This window comes from Cyanistes caeruleus, chromosome 3, assembly GCF_971803275.1.
Source record: "Cyanistes caeruleus chromosome 3, bCyaCae1.hap1.1, whole genome shotgun sequence".
Taxonomy (NCBI): domain Eukaryota; kingdom Metazoa; phylum Chordata; class Aves; order Passeriformes; family Paridae; genus Cyanistes; species Cyanistes caeruleus.
This window is the reverse complement of record NC_141703.1, coordinates 92,749,943-92,769,203: the sequence shown is the minus strand read 5'-3', so window position 1 is coordinate 92,769,203 and position 19,261 is coordinate 92,749,943. Positions and strand designations below refer to the sequence as shown.

At 38.0% G+C, this 19,261-nt stretch overlaps 1 protein-coding gene across 45 annotated transcripts in view; it reads right to left on the bottom strand.

Annotated features, from left to right (window-relative positions):
- ZBTB20 (zinc finger and BTB domain containing 20) overlaps positions 1–19,261 on the bottom strand; it is a 473,003-nt gene that overhangs the window by 316,584 nt on the left and 137,158 nt on the right. The window lies entirely within an intron of this gene.

Here is a 19,261-nt window from a genome sequence, read left to right as displayed (position 1 = left end):
GTATTTCAGTGCAGTGACAAACTGGGCGGATAAAGGAAATGTGGTGGATATAATTTGTTTGGATTTAAGCAAGGCCTTTGACACAGTACCACACAGGAAGCTCATAGAGGCACTAGAGAATTATGGTCTGAATACTGTTACAATAAGGTGGATAAAAACTGTCTGACAGATAGGAAGCAATGAGTTATTAATCAATGGTATTACGAAAGAATAGAAAGAAGAATCTACTCTGATGCTGAGCACTAGGTGCTAGGATTATCATCACTACATAGATTCATTAAAGATGAGAAAAAGAATGTAAATATTGACAGCATCCAAAACAGATAATTCAGAAAAAAGAAATTTATCAAATATGAAAGGTATCCAAATTGCAAAATCCAAATAATGGAGATGTGCACAGGCCAGAACGATATGGTATTTCATATATCTTAAAATCTAAAAAAGTTACCAAAAAACCAATACAGAATTTTGTTTCAAACTCAGAAGGTTTTCACTGTGTTTGCTTGACTTCATCATGTTGCTATGCACTGGTACAGTCCAGTTGTGAAACTGGCTCCCTTGGAAAGCAAAATAAAGTAATATATTTCAGTCACTGTGGTAAGGGACAATCATCTGGCCTATTTTCTTAGAATATCATTACTAATGATTAAAATTTAAGAGTAATCACATATGACATCCTTAAATTCTTCTTTGGAAACAGGGTATTATTTTGGTTGTAGTTCCTGAGTTTCCACTGCCCTGCACAGCTAAAGCCATTTTGTTGCTGATTCCTGGTACAGGAGATGACATTGAGCTGTCCCCACAGAGACACTAGACCCTCAAAAGTTTCATGGGTACTACCTCTCCCTTCACAGATCTGCCCCAAAAAAATTCAGTCTGACCCTTACCTGAAATGGCAAGATCCTGGATGAAAGGTAATGCGCTTAGGTGAAATGAAAAACCATGGGGCAATGCACATAAATCTCATGGGACACATGGCAGAGAAGGTCAAAGTGATAAACCTTTGTTTGCAAGTCTAGATATTCCTAAGTGTTGAACAAATAAACATAGCAGTTGACTATTTCCAGGATAAAATCATCAATATCAGCAGGATGTTGGGATGTAGGGTAGGAAGCCTTCACTATAACCTGCTTCTTTCTCTGTCCTTGTGTGGAGAACGCACCCCCAGCAACACAGCCTCTGCCTACTTGTCCCACTTCAAGAATAAGGCCAAAAAAACTTTTAATGCCTCTTTTTTGAGACAGCAAAACTGAGTGAGTGAAAGCTACAGGTTTTCAACTGCAAAAAATTTTGGAAAGCTGTCACAGCTCTTTGTCTTGAGTTACTGCTCATGGTCACTGTCTTGATATATGACATCAGGGGACTGTACCTGGTAGTCTCAATCACATATCAAATCAATTATCTATGGTTTTGAGAGCTCTGATCTTCTCCTAAGATCTCCAGTATTTCTTCTACTCTCACACAGCAGCCTAAGCCCATCTCCTCTCCCTGGTCAGCACCTGTTTCCCTCCGTCTTCACTGTGAGCATCTGCCTTGTTCACACTGCAAAGCTTCAATTTCCCATTCTTGCTGCAGGCAAGAGAAGGGAATAGGATGATGGTGGGACACTTCCTTCACAAGCAAGAGAGACAGTGAGGGAAGTGTATCAGCAGAGAGGCATGACTTTGTGGGCCTTATGTCAGAGAAGTGGAGAGAATCAGAGGTGGCAATATCCACTCCAGGTCTCTGGAGCAGCAAGTGCAAGTGTGGCTCCTGTGGCTCCAAGAGACTTTAGATTGACAGTAGGTCCATCACTGTCATGCTATCCTAAGCAGAAGCCTTATCTCCACAGGTCTATCTTGGGAGGAACTTGGGATTCTGATGTGTAAGAAGGGGAATGCTATCTTTTAAGAGTAAATAAAATTAATAAAAAGCGTAATCACGACTACCGGCTAAGCTTGGATTTCATACAGGCAGGTGCGTCACAAGTGGTATCAGGACTCTTCCAGATTACACAGATTTTATTCCACCATATGGAGAAGCACAGATCAATGCAGTCTTTTACTTCAGCATATTATTTATGTTTTTGCCAGGAGGCCATTAACCTGAAGCCCAAAACCAGCTCCATCTTGCACAATGTCATGCACAAACCATGCCCAGAAGTTTCATATTATTTCAGTTTATGTAACTGCCATATTAAGCTCAAGGCCCAAGGAGGATACTGAACAATATCTTATTGTACAGGCTATTGAGATTCAATATTACAGGGACAATGCTACCAACCTCCTGCAATTTCATTCATCTCAGAAATCTTTTCAAATTTAATACCAGAGGACTTTGAGACCTTTGGACTGTACTGCAAATCTGCTGCTTAAACTTTTAATGTAACATTGATGCAAGCTCCCAAATATCTCCCAATAAAGTCCATATATGCAATTCTTGTTTAATTAGACATCATCCTACAAGAAGAGAAATTCAAACCCAGCTGGAACTATATAAAAGTTCAGGGAAGTTCAGTTCCTGCACTGTGATTTGGCAAAGCTCTATTGTAATTTTTTTCCCAGAAACAATGCAGAAAAAAAAAAAAAAAAAAAAAAAAAAATATCAGCAATGATTTGAACTGATCACTGTGTCAGGACAGGAAATAATATCTGGAAGAAAAAAGGAGAAAACAATCTTCCATTTACTTTCAATATTAGTAAAAACATGAAAAAGATTTCTATACTGTCAGCCACCTCCTGCAAAATCTAGGTAATAAAGCAACAGCATAATAACTAGATAAGTTTAAAATGGATTTTTAAAAAGAATGGCTACTATTTTCTGAAGACAAAGTATATTTAAATACATTTGCAGGACTGGATTCAGAGACCTCAGCATCCCCTTGGCCTGGTCCAATACAAATTATATTTGTAGCTATTCCAGGGACCTTGAGATATGGAGTGCACACACTTAAATCCAGGTAATATCTATGTTTGATTCAGATGCTTAGGATGAAGAGTACATGGTATGAGCTCAGGTTTGTAGGGTTTCTGTAACACCAAAATAGAAGTGCCAAGACTAAAATTCACTCGGGCTCCATTTGCCGTACAAAAAAATCAAACCACACCTAACATACAACAGAATGTTATTATCTGGAAAAAAAGGTTGAGTATTTAACTTGTTCCATAATCTATATTTAGACAGATGAGATCAAATGTATCCTCCTGGTGGTCAACCAAACTACAGAATTAAAATTGGTATATAATTTTTTAGAAGTAAAAAAAATTCTAACAAAAACCCATGTACAGAAAAAACACAAAATTAAGTTCCATCATGTTAACACTAACACTGGGCAAAGTCTACAAGACCATATGCTAATTGCATTCCAGGTAAAGAAGACGAGAAATTCAGATATGCAAATGGTAACTAAATTTCTAATAAAATAACAATTTCAATCTTTTTCAAGTCTTTTCCAAAATACCAGAAGTGATTAGAACACATTATGGACCAGTCACTTGCCAAGTTTCATGTTTGAAATCAAAGCTGTTTTAAAATTTCCTGAACAACAAAAAAAGCATTTTAAAACTGGTAACATTCAGTCATGGTGATATAAGCAAATACCAGCCAATCTGAATTTTGGAACATTTTTGATCTAATGCCTTTATGTTGCAATGAAACCCAGAAAAATATTTCAGGCCCAATTGCTGAGACAGTGAAAATAATATTCATAAATAAAACAGGATCATTTACATATTATACAACTAATTATTTTATTTTTTAAATATACCTTGAAAGAATTAAAAAGATAGATCCTTCAGAACCTTTGTTGTCGTAACTGAGATGCATCTTCATTTACCACATTTACCAAAGATGAACCCACCTGTAATTTGAATGGAAGAGCTAAGACTCCTCTTTTTCCCTCCTCTGCACCTCCCACAGAAAGAACTCAGCACTCTTCAAGCAATTTCTCTACAAATGACTATAAAAAGGAAGTGGGTCGATCAGGGAGGAACTGCTTAGTTTCTCTGCATGTGCTGAGGAACTCTCTGAATTAATGCAGGCCAGCACCATCTCATGCTCCGCTGCCCCCCCTGCCCCATTAAACAAGGCATAAGGAACAAAATTTGAACCTGTACCTTCCACTGTAAAAGCACTTGTGAAATACATGAAGCCTGCCAGGATACAAAGCACCAACTGCTATTCCACTCTGTGCTACCTTTTTAAAGATTGCTGGCTGTTTATTCTAATGTGAGCAAGCAAAAGAATGAAATACGATAAGAAGCCAAAATTTAGGGCAATAGTTTACAATAAAAAGAGCAACATTCTAGGAGTCACCTATAAATTCTCAGCATGCATCTGTGTGTACTAATAGGGACTATTATATAAAATACCATATTATTTAATGTCAAGGAGGTTTTGGTCAACTGGTCCCTATGATCAGTTCGTACAATAACAGGGCTAAAAATTCCAAGCAAATTCAGCCTTTCCTCCTTGAATCTCAAAATCCTTTAGAAACACACTTTCTTTTCCATTAAGAGATTCAGTGATGCCAACAACAGATACATTATTCCCCCAGCAGATCTGGAGATGCTGGAGCAGAACACTGAAGTCCAGCTGCCAGATCTTCTGCTGTAGCCATCTGACACAAAACTCTCCCTCATGCATTTCTTTCTTTTAGCTGGAGTTTTTACTCTTTAACAATGCCCTATGACATTCATGTCTCTCTATTTTCTGACTGACTGGGCCTCATATTTGGGCAAGAAAACAACTTTCCATTTCCTGAGCCATAACTGAAACCAGCCTAGGGTTTTATGTAGTCAGTGATCTCCTTTCTGTCCTCATTGACTGGAAGACTGCATTAAATATGCTGCAATAAGTAACCAGTACAGTAGAGCCCTGATGTTCACAGAAACAAATAAATACATCTCTAATGTGAATTACAGGAGAAAAGTTGTATTTTTCTTAGTTCTAAGCCACATTAAGTCCAAAAGAAGGAACTACTACACAGTAAATGTGTACAGAATTATATCCTAGCTCTGAAGGCTGCAGAAAATTCCAGCTTACATAAAATGGTACCAAGGCCACTTAAAAACATATTAGCCAATTAAATCTGCATGCCCTTGTTGTTCTTAAAATCCTAATGAAATGTTCCAGACGGCTATTTGTAGGACTCCTGACAAGTTGTGCATTACCACCATTTCCCTGAAAGCAGGATGACAGTCCACATTCCATTGGTGACACTCTTGCTGATGGCCTGCAGAAAACCCCAATTAGTCACTGCACTAAGAGATAGTGCACTAACTGCACTGGCCCACCTTATTTCCAGTTCCTGAACTTCATCTGCAAACAACTTCACCAGCACCAGCCCATGCCCCACAAATACGAAACAATAAATCCCCTGCAAAACCAGCTAAAAGCACATTCGAGATTTAACTTTGCACCGGAAGCAACACCAGTCAGTTCCTGAATAGAAAACTACACAAGCTAATCTGGAGGGGAGAGAAGCCTCACATCTACAAATAAGAAGAGAACTGAGTCTCACAATAAGATGTGTCCCTATCAGAAAAAAATAAAGAATGCTATCTTTAAGTTCCTGAAAGTACAGTTTCATTTAGGAAGGGTTCTTCGCTTTGAGCTATCACTGTGCTAAAAGTAGAAACGTTCAGGAAATGCATTACTCTTGAAAGTTACTTCTCATACAATCTGTAAACATGTTGCCCTTTTAGGTAAAATGGCAATTGTTTGAAAGCCAGAAGCCAGAAATATTGAAGTAGAAGAGATCTTTAAAGACAGTTTGCAACCCAAAAAATTGAAATCTGTGCCTTTTTTTGTTTTCTCTAAAAAAAAGAGTCTGAAAGGACTAAGTAAAGTAAGGATGGGCGAAGAAGAAAACTGTAAAGAAACTTCTGCACTTTTGCTTTGGAAGCTTTTTTTTTATGCACATATAGATACATACACATATAAAAGAAATGCAGGTGTTCTTTTCTTTTCATAGCATTGTAGGCATCCCTGAGGGACAAGGTGTAGATTGAGGGACAAGATTTGTAGCAATCCCAAATTTTGTAATGTTTTATGTAAATTTCATGTTTTCATTTTATCAGATAGCTTATAAAAGAAAACTTAAAATTCACACAATTCAGGTTACAAGTATAGTGCTGTCATAGTTTCCTTAACTATTATTTTATTTTAAGGAATCCCTTATTTTTCTTTTCTCTTATCCAGTCCCAATGCAGTTTGAATGCTATTTTACTGGAATGTATTGTGGACAGCTTCTGGTTTGGTGGGTGCAGAACACTGGATGATTATATCTAATATTAAACTTGAAGATGTTAAGAAAAAGTGATTTCTATTCTTCCAACTGGTTAAAATACTGTTTGTTAATTTTCTAGATACAAGTTCTTAAGCAATGATTGGATTGGTAAGAACCAACTGTTTGAATATGCAGTGTAATAGCTAATAATGATTAAGAACTATTTGCTATATGTATTGGTAATGAATGCCAGTCTAGTAAAGATTTGCTTTTAAGCCTTAAACTGGCTTGACTTACCACCACTCTTCTAAATACTTGTTTGCTGTAACTGATGCCAGCACCCAGCTTCTTACTGCATGGCTCACACATTGCATCCCATGATCAAACAAGAAGAGAGAGGGACTGGCTCCAGCATACATTACAGACAGGTGACAGGAATGAAAAAAGCCTTCATGCTTTGCTTTTCACAAATTTGCCAGTGTACAACCAAAAAAAAACACCAAGCAACTTAAACTTAAGGAATCTGTTTCTCTTGTGGCAAGTTTCAGTAAGTCACAGATAGTACAGGAGGAGTTAAACAAATCTCTCCTAATTTTTTGCATATTTTATTAATGGGAAGGCAGTGTTCAAGTAAACCTTTCAATCCCACAAATAATCTTAGATCTCCTTTCCTGAAGCTGCACAGTCCATACCCAAACCGTCCTTGAAACAGAAAAACATTTTCACCTGCATTATTCGAACAGCAGAACCTGCCTAAATCTTTTAGTATGAATCATTATCAAGGTGAATGACAGCATATCTTCAGATAATATTGACAGCCTGTTTACCACTACCTTCTACCTTCTCAGTATTTGGCAATGAAGAACCCTGAGATCCTCAGTCAGAAATCTGAAAATTACCCTCATCCCACGCAGAGATCAATTCAATCAATCAGTATTTTCTTACTGCATAAAGAGACAAGTGGTTTGCCAAAGGTCATAGAGCAAATCACTGTTTGAGCCTGGAATAACTAAAGATATCCTGTCTCTGGACACCAGTTTTTTCTCTTGGTTTCCTAAGGCTAGAACTGTGCTGCTCAAATACATCCTCTCACTAATACTCTTAATTTACCAATTTCAACCAGATTTGTTAGAGGGTTATCAGCCTGAATAAGAAGGCTGATTCCTATAAACTTTGTAAAATTCAAAAAAAAAAAATAAGGAAATAAGCAGGAGTAGAGAGAGACACTATTAATTTCCTCCCCCATAGAACCAGCATAAGGTTCATACCTTAAGCAACACAGAACTGGCTTTATAAACACCTCAGAACCCAGGAAATACTTCAGTGAGAGGTCACACCTTCTTAGCCAAGAAATCAATCAACCATAACACTAATCCATAGAAAATCTAAATTCCAGTGCTAACTGTTTCTAGAAAATTACTGGAAGTGTATTCTTCTCTACTACAGCCTCTACTACTGCAGTCCTGCTAAAAATGAACCCTGTGAGAAGCAGTCTTCTCATTACCTTTGTGAGGTGGAACTAAGATCATATATCACCAAGAAACATCATTATGCATGAAAATATATGTTATTAATCTCCTAATATTTTTGGCTACCTAGTAACTTTACCTACTAATGTCTTAAGATGTCCAGAATTTCCTTCTGATTCCAAAGTGAGGGGGAAAAATTAATTTCTACATTATTGCTCTTCCTGCAAATTCAAATCAGTCTGCTTCTGGCTTCAGAAATCACCTAACTGTGTCAACAGTGCAAGGCACATTCAGATGTGACCATCGCAAGGGAAATATTAAATAAGTGACTTCAAAACTACATAAACAATCTGAAGTTGCTGAACAGCCATTCATTAGTACAAACTTCAGTTCCTTGAGGTGGGAGAAGGATTCACCATAATCTGAAAGCATTAATGAATTGCTTAGCAATGGGCTGGATATGGGCTCGATCAGCAAATAATTTTTTCCCATGGAAAAGGCAGCATAGATGAGAGATTCTCTAACAAAGATCACAGATGGTCACAAAAATCTAGGCTACAGCTCCTGCATCAAAGAGTAACTGCTGCTGAGAAGTGGAGGAGGAATGATGCAGCCACTGTAAGAGAATGGACAGGGCAGAATACAACATGGTCGGCAGGAGAAGAGGTGCCCCAGGATTGAAATGCAGCCCTGGAAGCTACCAAGTTTTGCGTGGGGGGTCTAAAACAGTAGACAGGGAATGAATCTGTAGTGTCCCTTCCACATTTTATGAGATTGTTTTGCTTATTTCTGTTGGAAAAACAGGCTATGTGAAATAACAGTTTGACTTCTGTGTTGCCTCTTTTAGGCATCATCAACCATTTCAGGGTGTTGTTATAAAAGACAAGTCTAAAAATAATTTTTCTTCTCTGACAAGCGGTATGATTGCTCCATTAGCCAATACCATCACTTTTCCAGAAGCTGTCAGTGAAATGGCAACTGATACCTACATAGGAAATAACTGCAATACCTCAGGTCACACAGTGTGACAGCGATGTGTGAATGCTGACTACTCTGTACACCAAACTTCACTTTCCACTTCCGTATTTTTTTCCTTTTCCTTCCTAATCATGTGACTCCAAGGATTGTAATGCAGCAACCCCCAACCTGACAATACATTTACACCTTAATCCAATCTACACCATGTGCTTCGAGATGCCTAAAGACCTAGAAATGAAAAAGAAACAACCAGTCCTTTTCAGGGATTCTGCCTTTTCCACTTGCACTCTGCAAGAGTACTGTGTGGTCATCCCTTGTGACTGAAGTATCTGCAGACAGTTTTCCTCTCTGCTAATTTCATTACTGAGACAAATATTCTGGCACATAATCCCGTATCTCTTGTTTCCACCCAATACTGCAGAGTTTAAGCACTTCATCACAGAGGAAACTGCTGGCCTTCCCTGCAACTTTCACGAATGGAAGTGGTGCACAGGTTCTGAAAAGTGTAAGCACAGACAGAGCTATGTACTCCAACCACGCTGGAGAACACCCTTCATCTTCTGAACAGCTTCTTTTCATCTTTCCTGAGTCAGAACATGACCAACACCTGTGGATTAACACTTAACAACGTCTTTTTCTGGGACTCAGTGTTTCTGAAAACCATCTTGCTGTGCTACAGATCTTAACAGGCTCATCCCACAGGTAGACATGACACACCCTCTCACCCTCTTACCTTGATTTCTGTTTCCCATAATTAAGCTCCATAATAATTGTGTAGGACTGGTAAAAGAGTGAAGAAGAAAAAAATAATATACTACCACCTGCACTAGCAGGATAACATTAATTTAATCCTCAGGCCAAATGAAATAAAAAAAAATGTTTTTGAATATCCCCATCTAGTACACAAGTTTGGTATTTTATCTGAGCGTGAAGTTGGTGGCTCAGGTCCCTCTGTTTTCATTTTCTCCTGTGCTCTACTTTACACCCCAACTGTGACTGCATTCAGCAGCACACATGAGTGATTTCCAAATCATCAGCTCATATTTAGTCCCTATTTTCAACTGCACACTAGAGACCTGCACCTATTCCACAAATAGAAAGAATCCTAATGCTTTCCCCTAGGCTCCTGCTTAGGATTTCATTATTAATTATATTTGAAGGTTATACAGTTAAAATACTAACTTTTTTATTTGAACATTTATATTAAGCTGCTGAGATTTCTAGCAGCTTAGCAGCATTATTTCTGTATAAGAAAATAAGCCTCTTAAATTCTGCACGCAGGCCTCTCGTCTAAAATGAAGATTTTAGAAAGGCACTGAAAGGTAACACGGAGTTAATGATGCTTTTTACACTGAGACCTCCAAGATTGATCCCACAGAACTCTATCACTTACGCATCCCTTGACCTCAAGCCCTTCCACCTGCTCTGCAAACAGTGTCCGAATACAGATAAAGTTTAGCAAAAAGTTACATCCAGAAGATGCCTCTCAGATTCATTCCCAGTTACAATTCATTACATGGATTTTCTATTTCCAATGCAATAAGAAGTTTAAATATTTGGTAGCAAATCCCAGAAGACTCTATTTAACTATTTTCTCCAGAGATAATCAAGGTTAGGCACAAGAGTCATCCTTCAAGAATGGTGCATATTATGGATAATACCATGGAAATGTTTTTGCAGCGTGGATTTTGGCGGACAGACCAGATGACCTCAGCAAGAGGAGGTCAATGCCAACCAACTCCTATTTCACAACACAAGCTGAAACTCCCAAATTTTCGATAACTGGCCAAATTTTGATTTTAGATATAAGCTAGAGTAAATCCAGAATACTGTCACTTGTACAAAAATCAAGGATTATTTCTTGTTTATGACTGCGTAAGAGAAGAGAACTTGTTTCACTGAGCCAATGTAATACTTAGTCTTCTTCTTTAATCAATGGATATAAGCCAAGAATTTGATACTTAATGGATCAAATGCTGAAAAAATCTAAACAAAATTGTATCTGCAAAGAATGGACACAGTTTTTTTCAGATACATATTTTGTATTTATTAGTGAACAACAAGTCAAGCACCATCTTTCCATACGTCAGAGAATGAATTCTAGCCCACCGTTTGGTTTTTTTTACCCTTTGCCTCTTGGTACAATTCAAATAGATCTTTGCTCTTGGAACTTTTTGCCCATACTTTTGATTGTGATGTACAAAAATGTTAATTTTCTTAGGTCAACTTCAGATTTCATAGCTGGACCTATCTACTTACAGATCTGTACAATCTCATTAAGAGTTCCCTCCATTCGCTTCCTCTCCTTAAAGGATTCTTGCTGGTCTGCAGCACTGAAGGCGCTCCCTGATCACCATGACCAGCCACAAAACCAAAAGTATCCCACTGGCATTGCTTTCAAGATGACAACACCATGAAAGCACCTGACCACTTTGAAAAATGAAAGCCCCTTCAAAAAAAAAGAGTTGACCCTCATACCTTGATAAATGAGAGTATACAAATACACCAAACCATGCTCTCTTCACAAGATCACAGCATGCCTTATATCAGGTGACTGAGTCAAAGCAAAGGTTGAATCATTATAACTACTTAGCAGTTACAACTGTATTATAGTCTGGAAATTAATCTCTTGGAAAATATTACTGGAAGCATCAAATAAAATATATTTCATATACCTAGGGCTTGTTATAATCACCCAAGCTCTATAGAAATACTAACTAATGACAGCTAGTTAAAATGAAATTGTCCATGTTTAAACCTTAAAGCACAGAAAAACAACACTGCATTTAAATCCCATTAAAGGAAATGTACACAAAGCCTTTGATCAATTTTTCTCCATGTAAAAATAACGAGGAAGAGAACAGATAAATTAAATAAAAATCTGAATAAAATTCTTTCCAAATTTAAGACGTTCAAGAATGCCAAGGGGCATCAGGGTGCTCCTTCTAAGCAAGGCAGAATCCAAAAACACATTTTTTAATCAAAGGCACAAAATGGTGGGACTTGTCCTTGCTCTCTTTTGTCTTTTGAAAGGAGCCATACACACCCCTTGTGTCTTTTAACACTGTCAGGAAGCTGCCTGAGGACAGCCTAAGTTTCAGCATAACTTGCAGAGACTCCATCTCGTGTGCCAAGTTCCAGCCTGGAGTGAATTTTTAACAGTAGAGTTATAAACCCGTGAAAATGGGGGCTTACAGCTGAACTGCCGACAAGCCCTTCACTGCGTGGTGCACACGGCGCCAATAATAGACAAAACTGCCCCATTTTATAGCACGCGAAAAGGCTGGAATTCGGCTGTTATCAGGCATAATAATAAACTTCTGCAAGGGACTCAGGCTCTCAGCCTCAGATTTACATTCCCTCTGTCACTAAGAGTTTTTAAGTTAAACAATTTTACATGAAAATGCAGTACACAACATTTATATTACTGATGGCATTTGTTCCAACTGCTCTTGTGCTAAAATGCTGTGCAACTTTCCCCCTGCTCTCCACCTCCTCCTCCCTATCCTGAGACACCAGAACTGGGTATCGGCCCGCTCACTCCTTCTACTCTTGGGCAGGGCCTCATAGAAAAAACAAAATAAATATCCCTCTAGATTGCCTTCTTGCTGCACTCATCAAGCCACTCCAAGAAGGAGGGAAATTAAAAATAAAAAATAAAACAAAAAAAAAACCAGCAGCAAAAAAGCTGTAGGTTCAAAGTTTCCTCCTGCTAAAGAGATGAGGTCAGATACGGAAAAACTAGGGGGAAAAAAAAATAAGAAAAAGGAGGCTTGCTTCTCACGCAACAGACATGAGGGAAAAAAAACCCATCTGGTCTAGAGGATGTAAAAGATCTTTAGAGTTGTTACCCAAGTTGCCCCCAGTCACTAGAACAGAGATCAGCTATTCAGACAAGTTCTTAAGCACTCCGCACTCCTTTGAAGTTTCTTTTTCTCCAGGAAACTCTCCTTCACTCCCCCTAAGGAACAGAATTACATCAGTGACCACCAAGTTTAAATTTATCTGCCCAACGTCTATGTTTTACTTTTTAATCCATCTCTCAGGAACAGCTTTTAACGCATTTGGGGTTTTTTTTCTGTCATAAAATATTCTATTTATTTCCCAGCAGCTGGTGTCAAAAAAGTTGTTGTTTTCTTTAAATATTACTCTTAAATAAATAAAATCTGTTTTCATATCATGTAAAATTAGTTTTGCCTGCTGTGAGTTTGTGGCATTACGAAGTGATCATTTTTCCTATGAATTATTCAAAATTAGGATAAAAAAGGAGAATAAAAAGATGATGGACAATAGCATGGCATTCAATTTGTCTAAATGCTGCAGTCATACTAATAGTTCACTCTGTGAAGCACAGATGAAACACTTTTTCTTTGTCAAATGTAGCCACTAACCTTAATTTAGTATTTCAGAGAGAGGTATTGAAAGAGATTCATTTCGTTCTTGTGTCCCCCTGTGACTTATCTAGTTGGGCAAGTAACAGACATGTCTCTTTTTGCCAGCAAGATATCAGTATTTTGGACAACAAGATTTTGCTTGCTTATCATCTGTTCCACAGCTAGACTAGTTCTTGATAGCCTTTAAGTCTTTTTTTTTTTTTTTTAAATATTTTTTTTTATTTTAACCTATTCTTTGTTTAAACCTCTGGTTTGACAGTGTCTCTCTGTCTTTTACAAAAAACTATTAGAATTGTTAACATTTCCTCTGGAGTCTTCATATTACCCTGTCTTTCAGAACTGCTGTAACTGCACAGCTGTAATTATTCTCACTTTGAATTCTGACTGTCATATTTGGAAGGGGATGAAGGGTGGGATTTTAATAAATCATTCAGGCTCCCCAAGGCATACAGTATCTCACCATATCTACTGAGAACTTTTAAGGAAAGGGTTTATGGACTGAATGTATAGATAAACTAAGACATAAAATGCCTTTTTCATCAAGAAGAATGAGAAAATGATAATAAATTTGTGGGTAAGAAAACTCAGTTAAAAAGTGAGTTAAACATGCTATTTCAATTGGTTTATCACTCAGATCTTCCTTGTAAAGGCTTGAAAGCAGAATGCTTTTATGAAGCTTCAGAATATGGCTACTAAGTAAAATAAGTCTACTCTAAAAGAGTAGGTTTGAGACTCATGAATTTTATCTATCATTAGAACACAGAAATCAGTTACATTCCATTTCAACTTCTACAATCCATACATCATGGCAATTAAAATATTTCTATCACAGTAATGCCCAGAGTCAGATCAGAAACAACAATCCCTTGTATCATACAGAAATAGGGATTCCCTACTAAATATTTTTAACACAGTGTTCTCCAGAAACACCAGCCATCCTTTGCCATCCTTTGACCAGGAAAAAGTTTCAATGTTCAAGAAAGAAAGTGAGGATTTTTTGAGGGAGAAGGAGACTGGGTGGGGTTTGTTTTTCAATAATCAGAGTGAATCTCCCTCAGAATACAATGAAAATGGATTTAAATGAAAATCCTGGACCTGGAGATTGGAATCCTGGACTGTTTTCTCTGACTAGTATCATAAAAAGTGGAGTGTTTCATGCAGAAATGTTATGCTGATCACAAAGTCCTTCCACAATAAAGCACAAACACGCCTGTTGTCAATTAAAAGCAAGATTACGATGAAGTGTCCCAAATTCCATTATCCCATAGCTACAAGCCATTACTCTTTTTTCCAATTTAATTTTTTTAAGTAGGTCATTCTGGTATACTCAAATTTTTTATTTTTTTTTTTTTCCTGCCATCCATGCCAGCCCAATTTTGGCCAAGTCTCCACACCCTCAAGAAAAAAAACAAAATCCACAAAATTCAAGTATTGTTGTACAAAATTCTCACCCACATATTTCAAATTTGTATACACTAGACAGTCAAATGCAGTAGTTCAGGAATCTTGATTGCACAGACTTTCAACATTTTTCATTTGGAGGCTAATGTAAATGGTAAATATTTCAGGCTTATTAGACACAATAGGGTGTTTAAAGCACAAAGCATCTCAAGACCCAATAGGAAAGAAAATCATGTCTCAAGCTATCTGAGAGGAAGATCCATCTGTTTCCAGGAGTTATCAGCCTCCTGCTTCCACACCAACACAGCTGCTTCACAGCCATCTCAGCAGTACCTACAACTCTGTGCTGTTTGGAGAATTTCCCCACTAGATTCCCTTAGTGAAGTTCAGGAAAACCAAGTTTTATCCTAAGCTTCAGTACTAACAAGAAAAGACTGTGGGAGCAGTGTCTCACTGCCCACAAAGCACATACATATGCTGGATGCAAGATAAAAGAAGATTTCAGATCCACTTCTAATTTTTATAAGAAATCCCATAAACATTTTGATGGATTAAAATTCTGGTTAGGGACCTTCCCCAGCGTCCACTCTGCCTATGGGGACTGCTGGGACTTACCAGTGCATTTCATCCACAACCACACAGAGAAGTTACAGACTGCTTCACCAAATAAAAAAGTGCCCAAGTGCACTGCAGTATCCTTAGCACTGACTTTTGCTTTGTTTTTTGCTTTGCTTAGTAATACACGCTCATTAGGAGCACTGTAAGTGAGCAAAATGTACAAATCTATTGGCAGCAGTAAAACTGCACTGATGTATGCTGACTGAAATTATTGATAAAGAACTGAAAGGTAGGAAAGTGATTAATGCCAGTTTACACAGTTTTATGGAAAAAATACCTTGTCAAACAAACTTGATTTCATTCTTTGGTAAGGATATGTATTTTATAAGCCTTAGAGCTAAGACTTACAGTTTTATAGGCATTTGACTTGGGACTACTGCAGAACATTCTAGTTCCATCAATGAAAGCATGTGTTGAACTGCTAAATAATGGAAGATCCTCAGAAAGCTATTACCCTAAATGATCTTCAAACAGGTGGGTTGGAGAAGATACAGGTAAAAGTAGTAATGGCAACAACACTGTTCAGCATGTTGATCAATGACTTATAAAATCACTGCTCTTAAAAATTCCCAGGTGATACAAAGACTGCTAAAGTATCAGGAGAACAGGATATTAATGGATGGGGAGAATCAAGTTTTTCAAAACTTCTGTTCTTTCAAGTAAAACTTGTTAGTAGAGCAAGCCTTCAAGAAAAAGGAATGTGTGATGTATTACAAGATGGGATATGGGTGCAGGTGGGGTGTGCTGCACCCTGAAAAACAGGGATTCTGAAAAGAATTACAACAAATAAACAACTGAACATGAACAAGCAGTGCAATGTGACAAAGAAGGCCAAAGCAACCTCTGGAGGCATAAACAGGAGGTAGTGGGTAGGCTTGGAAAGGCATTTTAACTTTTCTCTATTGCATTGTTTTCTAAAGGGATCTTCAGTTGGGTGAAGAAAGGCGTAACAAGAACCAAAGTCTGGAACGTGAAGCCAAGAATGAAAGAAAGAAAAGTCAAATCAAAGCAGAAACAAATCTCACATTTTTAAACAGCAAGGGAATTGACCAGTGGAACAAAACTATCAATGGAAGGGAGGAGCTTTAACCTCCTGATGGGTTCAAGATGGAGAGAATCTGTTTGTGCAAAACTGGGTTCAAAATATGAATGACCTTTCTGACCTCAAACCATACAAAAAGAAACTTCTGACATAATATTTCATAAGACCTTCAGAGTCAAAAAGAACATTCCTCCTTCTGAGTGACCATAACAAGTAGTCCTCCCATAAAAGATGAATCCAGCTCAGTGGAAAGGTTTCATTGCTTCTGAAGGTTTCTGAGAATAATTCTGAATTCTGGAGACAGCCTGGAAAGACACTGCTCATATCCTCTGAAAAATATGTGTTGCTTTGCTTGTCGGTTGAGTGTATTTTACCAGAATACAGCGCAGTGGAAGGCCATCACTGAGAGCTCACATTCAAGCAACTCCCAGAGCTGGAATGTTTGGAGTCCTCTCTAGGTCTGCTTCTGGATTCAACTTCACCTTGTGCTGAAAGCCAAGTCAGGTCTGCTACCCACACAGTACGTTAAAAAGAAATCACAGAATCAAAGAACCAAATTGGAAGGGACCTTAAAAATTATGTAGTTCCAGCTCTCTGCCATTGGCAGGGACACCTTCCACTAGAGAAGGTTGCTCCAAGCCCCAGCCAGCCAGGTTATGAACACTTCCAGGGATGGGACATCCACAGCTTCTCTGGACAGCCTGTTCCAGTGCCTCACCACCCTCACAGATCAGTTTTTTCCTTGTATCTAATCTAAAATTGCCCTATTTCAGTTTAAAGCCATTATCCCATGTCCCCATTTGGTCCCTTAGGGTTGTTTTTCCAGTTATGACTCCTGGAATTCACAGATCCTGAAATTTGCTTCAAGATTCAGGTTCAAGCATAAATGAGATGACTCTGAAACCATTATCTTTTAACCTCTACTGAAAGTTCACATATGATCTAAGAATACTGCTACAGCTGACAAAAAAAAAAAAGGGGGCAGGGTTGGGATTAATGAGATTTTACTATTTTTTTTTTTTTTTTATGGCAGCAAATAGCTAATTTTCAAGTCCTACCTGAAAGTTAGAGCCAGAGAAATAAACAACCCCCTAAATATCCCTCTGGGCACAGCATCAGAGCTGGCTTCAAGGGAACAGCACCACCTACTGAATCGCTCCCAAGGGTCCCTCCAGTTATTCCTGGTGATTCTCTTGACCAAGAACTGACCAGCAACTCTAAATAAATCACACCCCAAGATGGCACAGCTACAAGCACTCAAAATGATAAAGAGATGTTTTCCATTCCTAACTCTAGCTTTGAATTTTCCTTCTACCTGCTGTAAATGGTTCAGCTTATAAATGCAATCATTTTTTTGATGTCACTAAAACTATGTTTTAGTTACAGTTACAAGCAAATGTCACTCATCTACACACTCTACCTACTGCCTGAAAACAATATGATTTAAGGAGTATGTCAGCAGTAAGAAAAGACTCTTCCCACTGGATTAAAAATGTGCATTTTAAGAAAGGAAACATTTTTAGAAAGAAGGAGAGGGAGTCTTCTGTTTCTGTAGTTTATTTTTCTGCTTAATGAAACAAGGTTTCCAGCTTCTACAATAGCAGCTGCAAAGGCACTTCATTAATCTCCTGAGTGCACTGCCTCTCCCTGCATACCTGTAGCTGCCCTGCTCGAGACTCCTGAAAATTATCTGTTGGCATCGCTTCAACATTCTTATGAAATAAAAAAAAGTTAAAAAAAGTATAAAACTACGTCAATTCTACAACTTTCAGAAAGAACATGTTAACCAACAAGTTCATTGTCTGCACTTCTCCCATATTTTGAAGACACCCAGCAGCACTGAACTCCAACTTTCTCCCACTGAGAATAAATCAAAAGACCGTCTGTAGAGATCTACTCAAGTAAATGACAAACGGGAAGAAGTCATTACTGCAATCTTAACACAGACTGCGTCAAATGCCAGATGCTTGTTCAGGCCAAAGCCTTCAGGGATGATTAAAAAAACACACAAGAATTTTCAGAAGTGCTCAAGTATGCTAGGAAAACAAATGGCATGGGAAGCAAAGACTGCTCATGTCTCCTAACATCATCTAGATAATCTGAAAACCCCACGTGATGAGGTTTGGCCCAAGGATTTAGACAAACTCAAGTTTTCCCACCTTGTTCTGGAGTATTTAACTTGACTCACCTTTTGAAAATGGACAGATATGCTCACATTAATGCCCTCTATTTTTAGAGGAAACAGCATCAGTGAGCCCCAGACCTCACCATCTGGGGTTTCTTGGTTTAAAAACTGAACATTAATTATGCAAGGGCTTTACAGGGTTCTCGGATCTGTAAGAGCAAAGCTACATAGAGGAAATAATAAGCTGGCGACAGGGCAGTACTCACAGGTCTGATTACTAATTACATTTGCTTCCTTATACTTGCACCTGCCATAATTATGATAAAGGGTGGAGTTTCAAGTAGAGTTGATAGGGAATTTTATGACAGAATTCCCTCCAGAACATTGGAAGACACCATGTGTTTTACAATGCAACACTTGTTAAAAATACAAAGATCTTTTCTGTCATCCATGTCATGGCTAACCCACAGCTCAGTGATTTCCCTCACAGATGACCAAAATGGTCTAAATGGTGCAAAGCTGAGCTGACTCCAAAATAGAACTCTGTAGTAGCATGTAATGGAAAAAATCTTTGCTTACAATTCACTGCATATATGGGTTTTAAAAGATAAAATCATTATCCCACCAAGTGAAAATTCTGGCTTGTGTTCCACTCAAGGTTTGGAGAACGAAAGGGAAATTAATATGTACGCTTGCATCTATTCATGCAGTTACATTTTAACTCTGCAGTATAATCTCTTCTTCTTCACAATATCACAATATTTTTCCTAATTGATCTCCAAACTCGAGCTTTACTTCTACATAAACCAGGATATACTGTTTTCCACATGCATACAGTGTACACAGTAATACGAAAATCAAATTAAAACTACAGAAGTGGCCAAAATGGAGATCAGAGTGAAGGCTTATTTGTTACTGTATTTTTTCCTCATTGGTGAAGCGACTTCCATAATGAAGTCCCTTCATTCACTAAAAAATTGCTCTTCATTTCAGCATCCATTCTAACAATAAAATACTGGAAAAGTG